The following is a 14,590-nucleotide window of genomic DNA, read 5'->3' on the forward strand; positions in this document are numbered from 1 at the left end:
TCTGCACTCTGAAACACTGTCTAGAAATTGTCTGTACACTGTCTGTCCGGAGGACCAGGGTGCCCAGTGCCTCTGTCCCAGGGACCAGGGTGCCCAATGCCCCTGTCCTGGCAGGACCAGGGTGCCCAGCGCCCCTGTCCCAGTCTTCTGATCTGCAATTTCACATAGGGTTCTGTCTCAGCTTTCTCTCTCCGGATCTGTATCCCATGGCATCGTCCGAATCTCGAAACCTGCAATAATATCTGAAAAGGGGGAGGGGCGGCTATATAGGGTTTTGCCTTAGTCAAACCCCCACTTCGGTGATTTCCACCTCCACGAATAGCCAAGTTGTTTTGTAAAATGTATTGTGTGTGTGCAGACCTAGTGTGTGTGCAAGGTCCAAAATGCAAGAAAGCAAACTAGAGCAACCTAGAAAGTAAACCCTAATTGCTTGTAAATGATAATGTAAATGCTCTAAATCAAGATGCAATGTGATCTAAAGCATGAATAAATGATGTATCAAAGCTTATGCAAAGACATGAAAACAATACGAAATCATACCCAACCCTCAAGGGAGGAGTACAAGCCAATCTTCAGTCAGTAATCTCCTATTGTTCTTCAATGTCTTCCAAGCCCTAAGTGGATGAATGAATTTGATAGATGCTTGATAGAATGATGTTGAATGTTGTTGAAGTCCTCAAAGATCTGCTCTTTCGCTGCATATGAAGTTCCTGGAAACCAAAAATCCCATCCCTCCAAATGAAGAAAGAGAATTCTTATGTATGAAACCCTAGGTCGTAAATTCGTATTTTGGCCGACCTAGAGATTGAATATCCTGCCAATTTCTTGGGGTTAAGCTTTATTTTATGATTGGATCGTGCTCCTAAAATTTCGGGAAAAATGTCCGGGACCATGTGCACGGGCGCCATGGTCCCGACAACTTTTCACCAAATTTTCAGGGCCGTCGGATATGATGATTTTAGAGAGAATCCCAAAGTTACAGGTGATTTCGAGATGTTTTGACCCCGAAACCAAGCCCCCAAGTTCGGAATAGGACTTAATTAGGGTTTTTGATTAAGTGATGTATTGGAGGAATAAAATGCGAAGGGCGTGCTTTAGTGAAAGGGCCCAACTTTATGATGTAGAGAATGATGAAATAGGAACCTTAGACCTAATTAATTTGATTAATTAAGTGCTTAAGGAGAAATGCAATGCAGAATGCAAAATGCACTAAGGCGGGTGCTAAACTAGGTGTGAAATTGTACCACCCTAGCGAGTGCGTACAATTTACGATGCTACATTTAGCCCCCACTTTAGCGGTCATATGAGTACTACGTGCATATGCAAGATAAAGTATAGAAAAGTAAACATCATTTGAAAAAAGGATATATCCATAAGTTGTCGGACGAAGCCCCCAGCGGTATCTGCAGTACACAGTTAGGAACCGCACCCTACAAAACAAACGTTAGATCACAAAATCACCTAATGCTTACGAGGGAAAGTGATGAAATCTGTGAGTAGCTGTATGCCCCCCCTGTTTCGACTTGCTTATTAGGGAGGTGAAACAGGGTAGCATGTTTACTTGCGACAAATTGTGTAATATAGTATTGATGAGGGGTGTTCACTAAATAGGCTTCAGCAAAGCACTTTTTGGAACATCCTGAAAGTAGGAGAAGGAAAATACGATTCCAATGCAACAAACAGTTCGAAAATCGCATCTCCCAAACTCAAGTTATGATAAAATGAATGATAGAGGAGAATTAGGTTTTCAAAAAGTAGGAATAAACAAACAAGAGTATATACTTCGAAAGTGACACTTGTATTCGTCACTTTGTTGATTTTAGGATACTATTCAGTGTAGCAGAGCCCACATAGCCATCATCATGCCTTCACGACGATCGGAGTGTCCCACGCGGATCGAGATCCTGCGCCAGGCTGTGATTGACGACGAGCCACTGGACGAGGTGAGTTGACTGAACATTTGACTTTTGATTTTTCGCATGTTTGACTTTTCCATGATCGTATGCGGGCCTCGAAGGCTGACCGAGGCCCACCCAGGGTGCCATGGTCCCTGAGGGGCACCCTGGTCCCCCCAGGGCGCCATGGTCCCTAACAGGGGCGCCATGGTCCCTGCAAGGCGCCATGGTCCCTGACAGGGTGCCATGGTCCCTGACAGGGCGCCATGGTCCCCAATCAGGGCCTGGCGAGAGGTTCCGGGGCTTAGCATACGATGTGCGACGGTTTGCATTTGCGATTTTGATGATCGAGTACTGATTATCGTCATATTTTTGTGTTGCAGGGTCTCCCGTACATGAGAGAGCACACAGCGGGACATATTCTTCGCACTTTGCGAGATCAGATTCCGCGGCTGACCCAGTTAGAGAGAGACACACTATCGATTGGAGGATTGTGGTACGTGATTTTGATGCCGGCCATTCGATTTCATCCTGCGATGCTGATGGCCTTGATGGAGCGATGGGATCCTGACACATGCACCTTTCACCTTCTAGTAGGAGAGCTGACAGTCACACTCGAGGATGTGTACCGTATATTTCATCTTCCTATCAGAGGAGCGACAGTTACATATGCGACCGATCGGTCAGCGGAGGATCATCAGAGAGAGCAAGTGTATTGCATAGGGAGAGTCATGCCGAGCGAGATGAGAGGTCACATCATGGTCAGCTGGCTCTTACATCCTACAGGGGAGGTACCACTTCTGAGACGCCTTATCATAGCCATCATAGCACTAGCTGTCTGCCCTAATGGGCGAGGGACACACATGCATGGGGGCCTCACATGGTGTATCAGAGCGATGGAGAGGCACAGGAGAGTGTATGCTTGGGGTCGGAGTATGCTTGCGCATCTCTATCACGACCTTGGGGAGTATGTATTCGGACAGGGTTGTAGTTTGATGACATGCACACTTCTATAGGTGTGGATTTTAGAGCACTTCACATGCACCAGGCCTGTCGGCTTTCCACTGAGTACATTGAGCGAGCGACCTAGGGTGTTCGCTTATCCACTTACCAGAGAGTGGAGATTTGGAGATTTATTATATTGGAGAGTGATTATTGACAGACTGACATCCGAGGTGATAGTGTGGGAACCTTACCTACTGATGCACAGATGGGATGGTATGGAGAGACAGTTAGCATGTCTACAGAGGAACCACCTATTGCGAGGACGATATGCACACATCATAGTCCCTTTCTACATTGACCGAGTACGGAGGCAGTTCGGACTAGAGCAGTGTGTTCCAGTCGATGTGCCCATCTATACTCGACACTCACGGGTCCTTCCCAGACCTGGAGTAGTAGCGAGACCGACGGTAGATGATATTAAGATGACAGATTTAGAGGGATCTGATCAGGATGTAGTCACTGACTATTCTGCAGAGCCTGGAGCATAGCGTAGATATGCTTCATGGTTCATGAGATCATATCCAGGTCCTATCTTTCCACCAGATCATCCGATAGGCTATCCAGGCCCATGGAGACATGGAGACCAAGATGAGGACGAGGGATCCAGGTCAGAGGAGCCAGAGGAGGGAGAGGATCATGAGGAGGCGGGAGATCCTGATCCACCTACAGGCGATCAGCCCAGTGACAAGGAGGAGGAGGATGAGGATGCAGATAGAGAGGAGGACGAGGAGGATGCAGGTGATGACGTGGATGAGGACGAGGATAGAGATGATGAGGAGGAGTCGGATGCAGCTCCCCACCATTCAGGAGATGATACCATAGCTCTAGATCCTCCTCCTATTCTCCAACAGGGGGAACAGGAGGCAATACGGAGACCTGTCACCAGTACCGTCCAGCCTACACCCATCGTGGATAGAGTATATGAGCGAGGGGAGCCTAGCGGTTCTCAGTCACAGATACTACCATATCATGATCCCTACTGGCGCGAGGGAGATCCAGGTATAGTAGGTTTATATTGATTGATTAATGTTTTGATGATAAAGAATGGTACTAACAAAAATCTATTCACTGCCACAGCTAATGTGCAGGAATGGTGTTCCTTGATTCAGCAGGCAATGATAGACATTTCCATGATAGCACAGATCCCCAGTTCCTCACAGATTGCCTATAGGCCTCAGGAGAACGCAGGTCGACATGAGAATTTGTTTTTCCCATTCCGAGTACAGGTAGATATATGGAGGGAGAGAGAGAGAGTCCTATCAGAGGACCTCCAGCAGGCGCGGTAGAGAGAGAGAGTCCTATCAGAGGACCTCCAGTAGGTGCGGCGGGACCTAGTAGCGGCTCAGACCGAGGCTACCACCTATCGTGCGATCCTTATGGATAGGGATCGTAGGAGTTCCTCTCGGAGTCACTCACGATCTGTATCGCGCTACACACCCATGGGTCCACCTCCACGGCCAGATCAGGAGGGAGCATCCAGTCGACACTCCCCAGCCACTAGCCCTAGGGATAGGAGATGATTTTATGATGTAAAAGAGAGGTCACATTTTGGATGTACAGTGACCTAGATTTGTATACGATCCACACATATATATGTGTATATATACATGCTTCTCTTTTGTCTCAAATGTGTTATCTCTAATGCTTAAAACAATGTATGTTTTGTTTTGATTAAATCTAATACATTTGGTAAATGTACATGTATGTTCAGAATTTAATTTCCATGTAATTGATTTCTCAATGCTCCATGATTAAATTGATACATGTGTGACTTAATTAAAATATTTAATCAAGTACGACATTGAGGATAAGGAAGAAATATGCATTAAGTCTAAGAATCATATAACTAATGTGATCTAATTTTGAACTTAAACACAACATGATACGATTCTACTTAACACATAAAGACATTGTATAATATGCTAGCATAATGAAAAAAAATGTAAATCTTTTACAATTTACATAAATGAATTCAAGACAAACTAAAAAGTAAGAAGACATGCTTGTCAGGAACGAAGCAATATAGATTAAACGACATAACATTTAATTCTATTTTGCTTTAATTAAGAAATACTAACATATTATCCAATGTTGAAGAATTTGAAAAAGAAGATAGATAAGAAATGAAGAATTAAGCATAATATCTACGCAAGTGCATAGCATTGATAGGCTCTTTAAGAGGCGTACCATCTACATCCGCTATTTTGTAAGCACCTGATCCATAATCCTCAATAACAATATATGGTCCAAGCCAATTAGGACTAAATTTTCCCTTTTCAGCAGGCAAGGCATTCACATTGCGCTGATTCTCATAAAGGACTAAGTCACCTACTGAGAAGGAACGTTGAATAACCTTGTCATTATAGCTTCGTTGTAGAGTTTTGTGATACGCTTGAATATGCTCAAGAGCGTTTATGTCCTGTTCGTCAAGCATCTCCAGCTGTTGAAGTCGTTGTTCTCTATAAGAGTCATCATCTACTATACCTTTGAGAGAAACCCTAAGTGATGGAATCTCTAACTCTAAGGGCGTAATAGCATCAGCACCATAAACAAGATTATAAGGAGTAGTTCCCATAGCAATTCGTACACTCGTTCGGTAGGCCCAAAGAGCATAGATCAGCTGGTTACTCCAATCCTTACCATGCTTATTCACGGTTTTACGAAGAATTTGTTCAATTATCTTATTGGATGATTCGGCTTGGCCATTTGATTGAGGATAATATGGTGTAGAAAATCGATGTTTGATATGATACTTCTCGAGGAATTTCTTCACATCCTTGTTTTTAAATGATGTCCCATTATCTGAGATAATAGTGGAAGGTATCCCAAATTGAGAAATGATGTTTTCTAGAAGAAATTGACAAATTACTTCAGTAGTAGTAGAGCGAAGAGGAATAGCTTCTACCCACTTCGTAAAGTAATCTGTTGCAGTTATAATGAAGGTGTGTCCTTGAGATGAAGGAGGAGAAATTTTTCCAATAAGATCCAAACCCCATGCGGAGAAAGGCCAAGAAGCTACTTGAGAACGAAGTTCTTCGGCAGGAGCATGAATCAGATTATTATGTTGTTGACATTGATGACATTTTTTGACAAATGAAAAGGCATCCTTCTGCATAGTTTGCCAATAGTATCCCATACGGAGCAACCTATGAACCAGGGACTTGCCCCCAAAATGCCCCCCACAGGCACCTGAATGTGCCTCTTCAAGAGCAACGGGGATTTCCAACTTGTTAAGACAACGAAGGAGAAGACCATCATAACCCCTTCGATAAAGGACATTAGAAAGGATGATATATCTAGCAGACAGCTTGCGGATTCTAGCCCTAGTGTTTCTATTAGAGGAATCAGGAAAGGTACCATCGGTCAAATATCTTATGATATGCAAGAACCATTCATCTGAGTCTACAAAGTCACAACATGTTACCAAGCTAGAATCGTCTACAATAGCTGGAGAAATAAGGTTGTGAATAATGAAATTAAGATCGACCATAGGGTCCTCTAAAGATACTAGAGAAGCCACACATGCCATTGCATCCGCATGTCGATTATCTTTTCGAGGAACGGGTTCCATGGTATAAGAATCAAAATTTTGTAATAAAGAGATAGCAAGGTCTTTATATTGTGATAGTTTGTTTTGTTTTGCTTGATATATTCCTGTTACTTGTCTTATAATCAATTGCGAATCTCCATAGATATGTATGTGTTTTATATTCAGAGCTAAGGCTGCTTTTATTCCCGCTATAAGAGCCTCATACTCAGCAATGTTATTGGTACACATGAAATTTAGACGATATGATAAAGGAATAGACTTCTTTGTAGGAGAAATCAAAACAACACCTGCCCCCGATCCCGTACGACACTTAGAGCCATCAAAGTATAACTCCCAAGTTTCATCTTTCTCTATAGAAAGAATGAAGTCGTCAGGAAAGGATTCAGGGTTTGGGAAGGAGAAAGGTGAAGGGGCCTCAACCAAGTGATCGGTCAATGCTTGTCCTTTAATTGCTCTTTGTGAAACAAATTTAAGGTCAAATTCAGTTAACATCATAACCCACTTAGCTAGACGTCCTGATAAATCAGTTTTAGAGAAAAGATGTTTCAGAGGATCAAACTTTACCATGACGCGGACTTCTGAATTTAAAAGATAATGTCTCAATTTCTGAGTCGCAAACACCAAGGCCAAGCATTGTCTTTCTATCGCAGAATATCGGGTCTCATAATCGAGTAAGGTATGACTTATGTAATAAACTGGACATTCCTTACCATCTTTATCATGTTGGGCCAACAATGCTGCGAGAGCATGAGAGGAAGCAGCTGTATACAGAAGGAAGGGTTTAGAAGGTTCGACAGGTTGAAGAATAGGAGGACTAGCCAAATACACTTTTAAATCTTCAAATGCTTGCTGACAATCCTCATTCCATTGAAAAATGATATCCTTTTTAAGAAGTTGAGTAAAAGGAAAGGTACGATCCGCAAGCTGAGACACGAACCTACAAATAGCTTGAATCTTTCCTTGTAAGCTTTTAAGTTGAGACACATTTCTAGGAGGTGGCATGTTAACAATAGCATCTATTTTCTTAGTGTCCACCTCAATCCCACGATGCGAAACTATGAATCCTAATAGTTTTCCACTATCCACACCAAAAACACATTTTCGGGGATTCAAGCGCATGTGATATTTACGAATTCTTTCAAAAATTTGTCGAAGGATTTTAACATGATCCATGCGAAGAAAAGATTTGGCCAAAATATCATTAACATAATCCTCTAAAATCTTATGCATATAATCATGAAAGATAAGGGTCATCGCTCGTTGATAAGTTGCACCGACGTTTTTAAGTCCAAAAGGCATCATTATCCAACAAAACGTACCCCAAGGAGTGGTGAAAGCAGTTTTGAATTGATCCTGAGGGTTAATAAAAATTTGATTGTAACCTGAAAAACCATCCATGAAGGATAACAAGGCATGTCCTGCCGTAGAATCAACTATCATGTCAATGTTTGGAAGAGGGAAATCATCTTTCAAGGAAGCTTTATTCAAATCTTGAAAGTCAGTACACATTCTTATTTTGTTGTCTGGTTTAGCCATAGCGACAATATTTGAAATCCATGGGGAATAGTCAATAGGGCGGATAAATCCAGCCTCCAATAATTTTTCAATCTCAGCCTTAACAAGCAGAGCCACCTTAGGATTCATTTTTTGAATCTTTTGTTTCACGGGCTTAGCGTCAAGAACCAAGACAATATCATGAGTAACGATCTTAGGATCTATACCAGGCATGTCAGAATATGCCCAAGCAAAGATCTCAGGGAATTCATGCAATAACTCTTCATATTGTTTCTGTTCCTCTTCATCCAAACATTTTCCAATTTTAATGACTTTTTCTTTGTTGCCAGGATCCATCTTAACATCAAGGGTATCACTTATGAGAAGATTACTTTGTTGAGGAGTATCCTTTAACTGAGGGAATTCTTTCACAATCTTATTGTTATCAATCTCTTTTCCAAAATAGGCTTCGGTGTTCAAACAATAAGGGAGTCCCCTATTGTGATGATAATGAGGAAGAGTATCATAGGCTCCCAAGAACTCAGCTAAAGCGTCGTCGGTAGGGAAGATATCCAAAGCACATTCACCCAAAGAATCCTTGTCAATATACTCAAGGTGTTGTATTGATAGAGATGTAGAAATAGCATTAACACTAATGCATGGTCTTTTAGCAGCTTTAGTACGTCTGCAGGGATTATAGCCAAGTCCAAAGGCATAATTGTGAAAATTAGTCTCTAGAGGAACTCTTATCCCTTGTTCATTAGCACCACAACCTTTTTCATGATACCCATGCTTAGCGAAAATGCGAAAACCACGACCATAACGATCAGCCATTTCAGGAAGAGAAGGTGGTTTTTCATAAGACAAAGAATCAAACTCTTCATAATTATAGATGTGAGGAGAAGAAGTTTGAGAAGAGGCCACAAAATTATTACTCATAGATTCAGGTAAGGTTGATTGACTTTTAGCTTCTTCTTTCTTTTCAACTTTATGATTTTCAGCTTCTTCCTTCTTTCCAACTTTAATTTCTCTAGAAGGAACCTTATATTCACCTACAAAGGTAGGGTTAACATCAAGAGATCCCCAATCATCTTCTGTGAGAACCTTCTCAGGATCAAAATCCTTTTCATGTGTATTTTCAAGTCGAGAAGGATTTTCTTTAGGAGTTCCAGATTCATCCAAAGGATTTTGATCATCGAAAAGTGAAGACTCATCGATAGGTTTCTTGTTTAAAGAGTCATCACTAGACGAGGATGGCTTAGAAGAATCTCCTTTGGAATTAGATGTTTGTAGACAAGCTTGAAAATTAGTATCACCCATCAAGGTATATGTCTTATTGTTATAAATAAATTTAACTTGTCTATGCAATGTAGAGGGGACAACTTGCATGCTGTGAATCCAAGGCCTCCCTAATAACAAGTTGTATGTTAAATTTCCCGGCATAACATGGATAGGAGTAGGCAAAGTAACAGGTCCCACTGTGAGAGGTAAGGTGATGATACCCAATGAAGTCTTAGCCACATTGTCAAAGCCACGAATGGAACGAGAGTCAGGCTCCATAAGAGAAGTATCCATATTCATCTTATTCATCTTATGCAATATATTGATGCTATACACATTAAGGCCAGAGCCATTATCTACTAGTGTTCGTCTTATAGCAGTGTCTTTCATGACAACCACAATCATCAAGGGATCATATTGTTGTTGGACTTCACTAGTAGGCAACTCATCTTGTGTAAACACAATTTGAGCTTTAGGATTCATCACAGAGTTAACAAAAGATGCTATATTACTAGATGTATTCGGTGGAGGAACATTCAAATCTTTCAAGGCATCTTGTAACATTCCATGATGAGCGGAAGAAGTTTGAATCAAATCCCAAAGGGATATTTTAGCAGGGGTAGCTTTGAGTTGTTCTATGAGATCATATTCCTTACCCATAACTTGCGAAATACGGGGAGCTTGAGGAAGAATTGGTTGAGGATTAGGAAGAGAGATTGGAATAACAGGAGGAGGATTAGGTTGCCTATTATTTCTGGTATGATAGGTATGGGCAACCGCATGATAACTCTCTCTAGTTATTTGCTTAGCATAATTGTAAGGACTTATAGGTTTTCTTCCTTGTACGGTGATGATTGGTTTATTCGGAGTACAAAAGGAATCATGATCATACCTTCCTTGGATAGTAAGGAGAGGAGTTTTAGGAATTTGAAAGGTGGGGGAAGGATAAGCACCTTGGACTTCAAAGAGAGGCTTGTTATATTCATTCAAATTTATCATGTTAACCAATTTAGAGGTCTTGTTTTTGTTTATAGGTTTCGACAAAGCCACAAAGTCATCAAGAGCATCATCCAACAAAGCATGATCATATCGGTTAAAAGGTTTGTCTTTTGATTCAAAAGGAGACATCTCCTCATAGAGGGGATTATTGAAAACAACCATGTTACTAGACTCAGGGGAAGAGTGGATAGGAATGTATCCTTGAGAGGAACCATTCGACTTATCTTTCTCATCACACCTAAATGGCATAATAACAAGGTTTATGAGTTTTTGGTAAAATGAAGGTTTGGCATCCTTAGGGTTCAAAAACTCATCTAAGGCTTCATCTAATTCATCTTGGCTATACTCATAATAATCATCAAAAGCATGAACATTTTGCAAATAAAAATATGACATTTTGAAAAGATTGCATAAAATTTAAACACACAATGCAAAGAAACACACTCTTCTTTTTTTTTTCTTTTTCTCTTTTAATGAAATGAAATGAAAACAGACTAAATCTAGATCTAGATCTAATAAATGCAATGCAAGAGGAAGCAATGATAGATTCACGTCGGGTTCACCAAAATGTGTAGGGGAAAAAGTGAGACTAGGTTAATCATGCCCTAATCCTACCTTTTGACACACATTACGGAATACGAAAGAGCCTAGAGATATCACACAATTGGCTACTTCTTTTGGTGAAAGAGAGAGCCACGGGATATCTATTAGGATTTCTATTCCCTTGTTGAAATTGTAAAATCAAGTAATGCAAGTTCAAACCCTAATCCCAAAATGCAAGTATGAACTAATAACAAGATTGCAGAATTGAGATTAAACAATGAACAGCTGTAAGTACAAGGATGAAATAAGAATGCAGATATGTACCCGGAGTCAAAATCGGACTGAAAATGTTCAGGACGGGGGCGCGGGCGCCACTGTCCTGAAAACTGCACCGAAAACCACTGTTCTGCACTCTGAAACACTGTCTGGAAATTGTCTGTACACTGTCTGTCCGGAGGACCAGGGCGCCTAGCGCCTCTATCCTAGGCACCAGGGCGCCCAGCGCCCCTGTCCTGGCAGGACCAGGGCGCCCAGCGCCCCTGTCCCAGTCTTCTGATCTGCAATTTCACACAGGGTTCTGTCTCAGCTTTCTCTCTCCGGATCTGTATCCCGTGGCGTCGTCCGAATCTCAAAACCTACAATAATATCTGAAAAGGGGGAGGGGCGGCTATATAGGGTTTTGCCTTAGTCAAACCCCCACTTCGGTGATTTCCACCTCCACGAATAGCCAAGTTGTTTTGTAAAATGTATTGTGTGTGTGCAGACCTAGTGTGTGTGCAAGGGCCAAAATGCAAGAAAGCAAACTAGAGCAACCTAGAAAGTAAACCCTAATTGCTTGTAAATGATAATGTAAATGCTCTAAATCAAGATGCAATGTGATCTAAAGCATGAATAAATGATGTATCAAAGCTTATGCAAAGACATGAAAACAATACGAAATCATACCCAACCCTCAAGGGAGGAGTACAAGCCAATCTTCAGTCGGTAATCTCCTATTGTTCTTCAATGTCTTCCAAGCCCTAAGTGGATGAATGAATTTGATAGATGCTTGATAGAATGATGTTGAATGTTGTTGAAGTCCTCAAAGATCTGCTCTTTCGCTGCATATGAAGTTCTTGGAAACCAAAAATCCCATCCCTCCAAATGAAGAAAGAGAATTCTTATGTATGAAACCCTAGGTCGTAAATTCATATTTTGACCGACCTAGAGATTGAATATCCCGCCAATTTCTTGGGGTTAAGCTTTATTTTATGATTGGATTGCGCTCCTAAAATTTCGAGAAAAATGTCCGGGACCATGTGCACGGGCGCCATGGTCCCGACAACTTTTCACCAAATTTTCAGGGCCGTCGGATATGATGATTTTAGAGAGAATCCCGAAGTTACAGGTGATTTCGAGATGTTTTGACCCTGAAACCAAGCCCCCAAGTTCGGAATAGGACTTAATTAGGGTTTTTGATTAAGTGATGTATTGGAGGAATAAAATGCGAAGGGCGCACTTTAGTGAAAGGGCCCAACTTTGTGATGTAGAGAATGATGAAATAGGAACCTTAGACCTAATTAATTTGATTAATTAAGTGCTTAAGGAGAAATGCAATGCAGGATGCAAAATGCACTAAGGCGGGTGCGTACAATTTACGACGCTACACCATTATCATTGATAACGGGCGTCCCTTCAAAAATCAGGATGTTCGTGAACTCTATGACCGCTTCCATATTTCCCATCGTTTCTCCACACCATATTACCCCCAAGGTAATGGCCAAGCTGAGGTGTCTAACAAAACAATCCTTAAAATCCTAAAGAAGACAGTCGACGATGCTGGTCGTAATTGGCATATCCAACTTAATCCTGCACTTTGGGCCTACCGCACAAGTGTCCGCACAACTACAGGAGCTACACCCTATTCACTTGTCTATGGCGTTGAAGCTATCTTGCCTATTGAGGTCGAGCTACCTTCTTTATGGGTTTCTTTGCAAAACATCATCAGTGACGAAGACTATAGGGTCTCTTGCTTTCAAGAGCTGGAACTACTGGATGAACGAAGACAAATTGCTTTTAATCATCTCAAGGCTTACCAACAACGAATGAGTCACAGCTACAATCACAAGGTCAAGCCTTGTACATTTGCGGTGGGTGACTTAGTTCTCAGAGAAAATCCTAAAAATCAACAAGACAGAGAGAAGAAGGGCAAGTTCGAACCAAACTGGCTTGGTCCCTACATTATTACAGCAGCATATGGATCTGGTGCATATCAGCTCTCAACTACAGAAGGTGAACCTTTGGAGGATCCTATCAACAGCATGCACCTTCGCAGGTTCTACACATAGCTCTTCGGAATATCCTAATTTCAAAAATACAAAAAAATCAAAAATTTCAAAAATACAAAAAAATAAAAAAAATTCAAAAATACAAAAAAATTATAAAAACAAACAAAAAATCATTACTTGGTGAAAACCTGGCAAACAGGCGCCTTGTGACACAAAAAACATTGAAAAATTGAAAAAAAAAGTAAAGAGAAATAATTTCGTCCAACGGTGAAAACCACTTCGGTGGCACCCTGGGCAAGTACCATGGTGAAAACTGGGTCACCAGCGCCATGCGTACAGACATTGCTCCTCCCTCCTTTAGGATTCACTTTCATCCTTTCACTTTGCACACACTCACAACCTATTCATTCATAATAAACTTACCCATTCCCATCATGGCTTGTTATTGATCTACCCAAGATTGGTTAGCCATTCATAACAAACCTCCCTTTTCACCCCTTTCCATTCATAATAAATTAGATCTTATCTGTGGCTAAGGCAAATCCTACGTCTAGTAATGGGTCTGGAACTAAAAACATCACATGTTTCGAAGAGTACAGTTTCTTCCAGCTTCCTTCAGTCTATCCGTGCACAATCCGCAATAAGTAGCATTTGCATCACAGATCCGCAATAAATTTCCATCTTCTCTGCAATAAAGTATCAGTTTCATGGATTTAGTCAGTTTCAAATGAGACACAGCAGCAACAATGGGCTTCAACAAATCAAATCTTTCAACAGACTCAGCCACCATATGGTTGAGTGCTATCTATCATTTCTGTGAAAGTAAACATTGTGACCACAATCAAATAAGACTTACACAAGTGACAAGAGACACTAAACTTGAGGACTACAGTGGATGTTGGTGTCGAGTCTTGGTTTTCTTTTGATTTTATCTTTTGGTGACATGTCTTTTAGCTTTTCCGAGATGTCTCTGACTAGAGATTCTATCTCTAGGATGTCTTTGACTAGAAAGGCGAGGATGGGGTATCATCACCTATTTTCTTTTGTTGTCTGTGGATTGTCTCTTAGTAATGCTATGACTTGTCCAAGGATATGAGGACATTGTGAGTCTAGTATAAACTGGGGCATTCCTTGTTTGTGACTATCTTATCTCCATGCAAACAGGTACAATGACTTTCTAGGTCGAACATATGCCTCGATTGTCATAACCTACGTGCCATAATAAAGCTCAATGATGATAACGCACAAGAAACTCTTTCACTTTCATATCTTCTATCTTTCATCCCCCTTTCTTGATTGCCTTCCATCATCCTTCTCGAGTCCGCGTAGCTTGCTATCACATGACTGAGTATAATGACACACCAAAAACATTTGCATTTCATGTAGTTTCACCTGCATTACCACATATAAGCATTTCATACATATATATCACAATTGCATCACATCCTGCACACAATACCTATTAGCACAATTTACATTTGCATTATCATAGTCATTTTCATTACATACATTTACAATTGCATTGGCATAACATTTTAAAAACATAAAAGAAAAAA

Source organism: Cryptomeria japonica, chromosome 7 (assembly GCF_030272615.1).
Source record: "Cryptomeria japonica chromosome 7, Sugi_1.0, whole genome shotgun sequence".
Classification (NCBI taxonomy): Eukaryota; Viridiplantae; Streptophyta; class Pinopsida; order Cupressales; family Cupressaceae; genus Cryptomeria; species Cryptomeria japonica.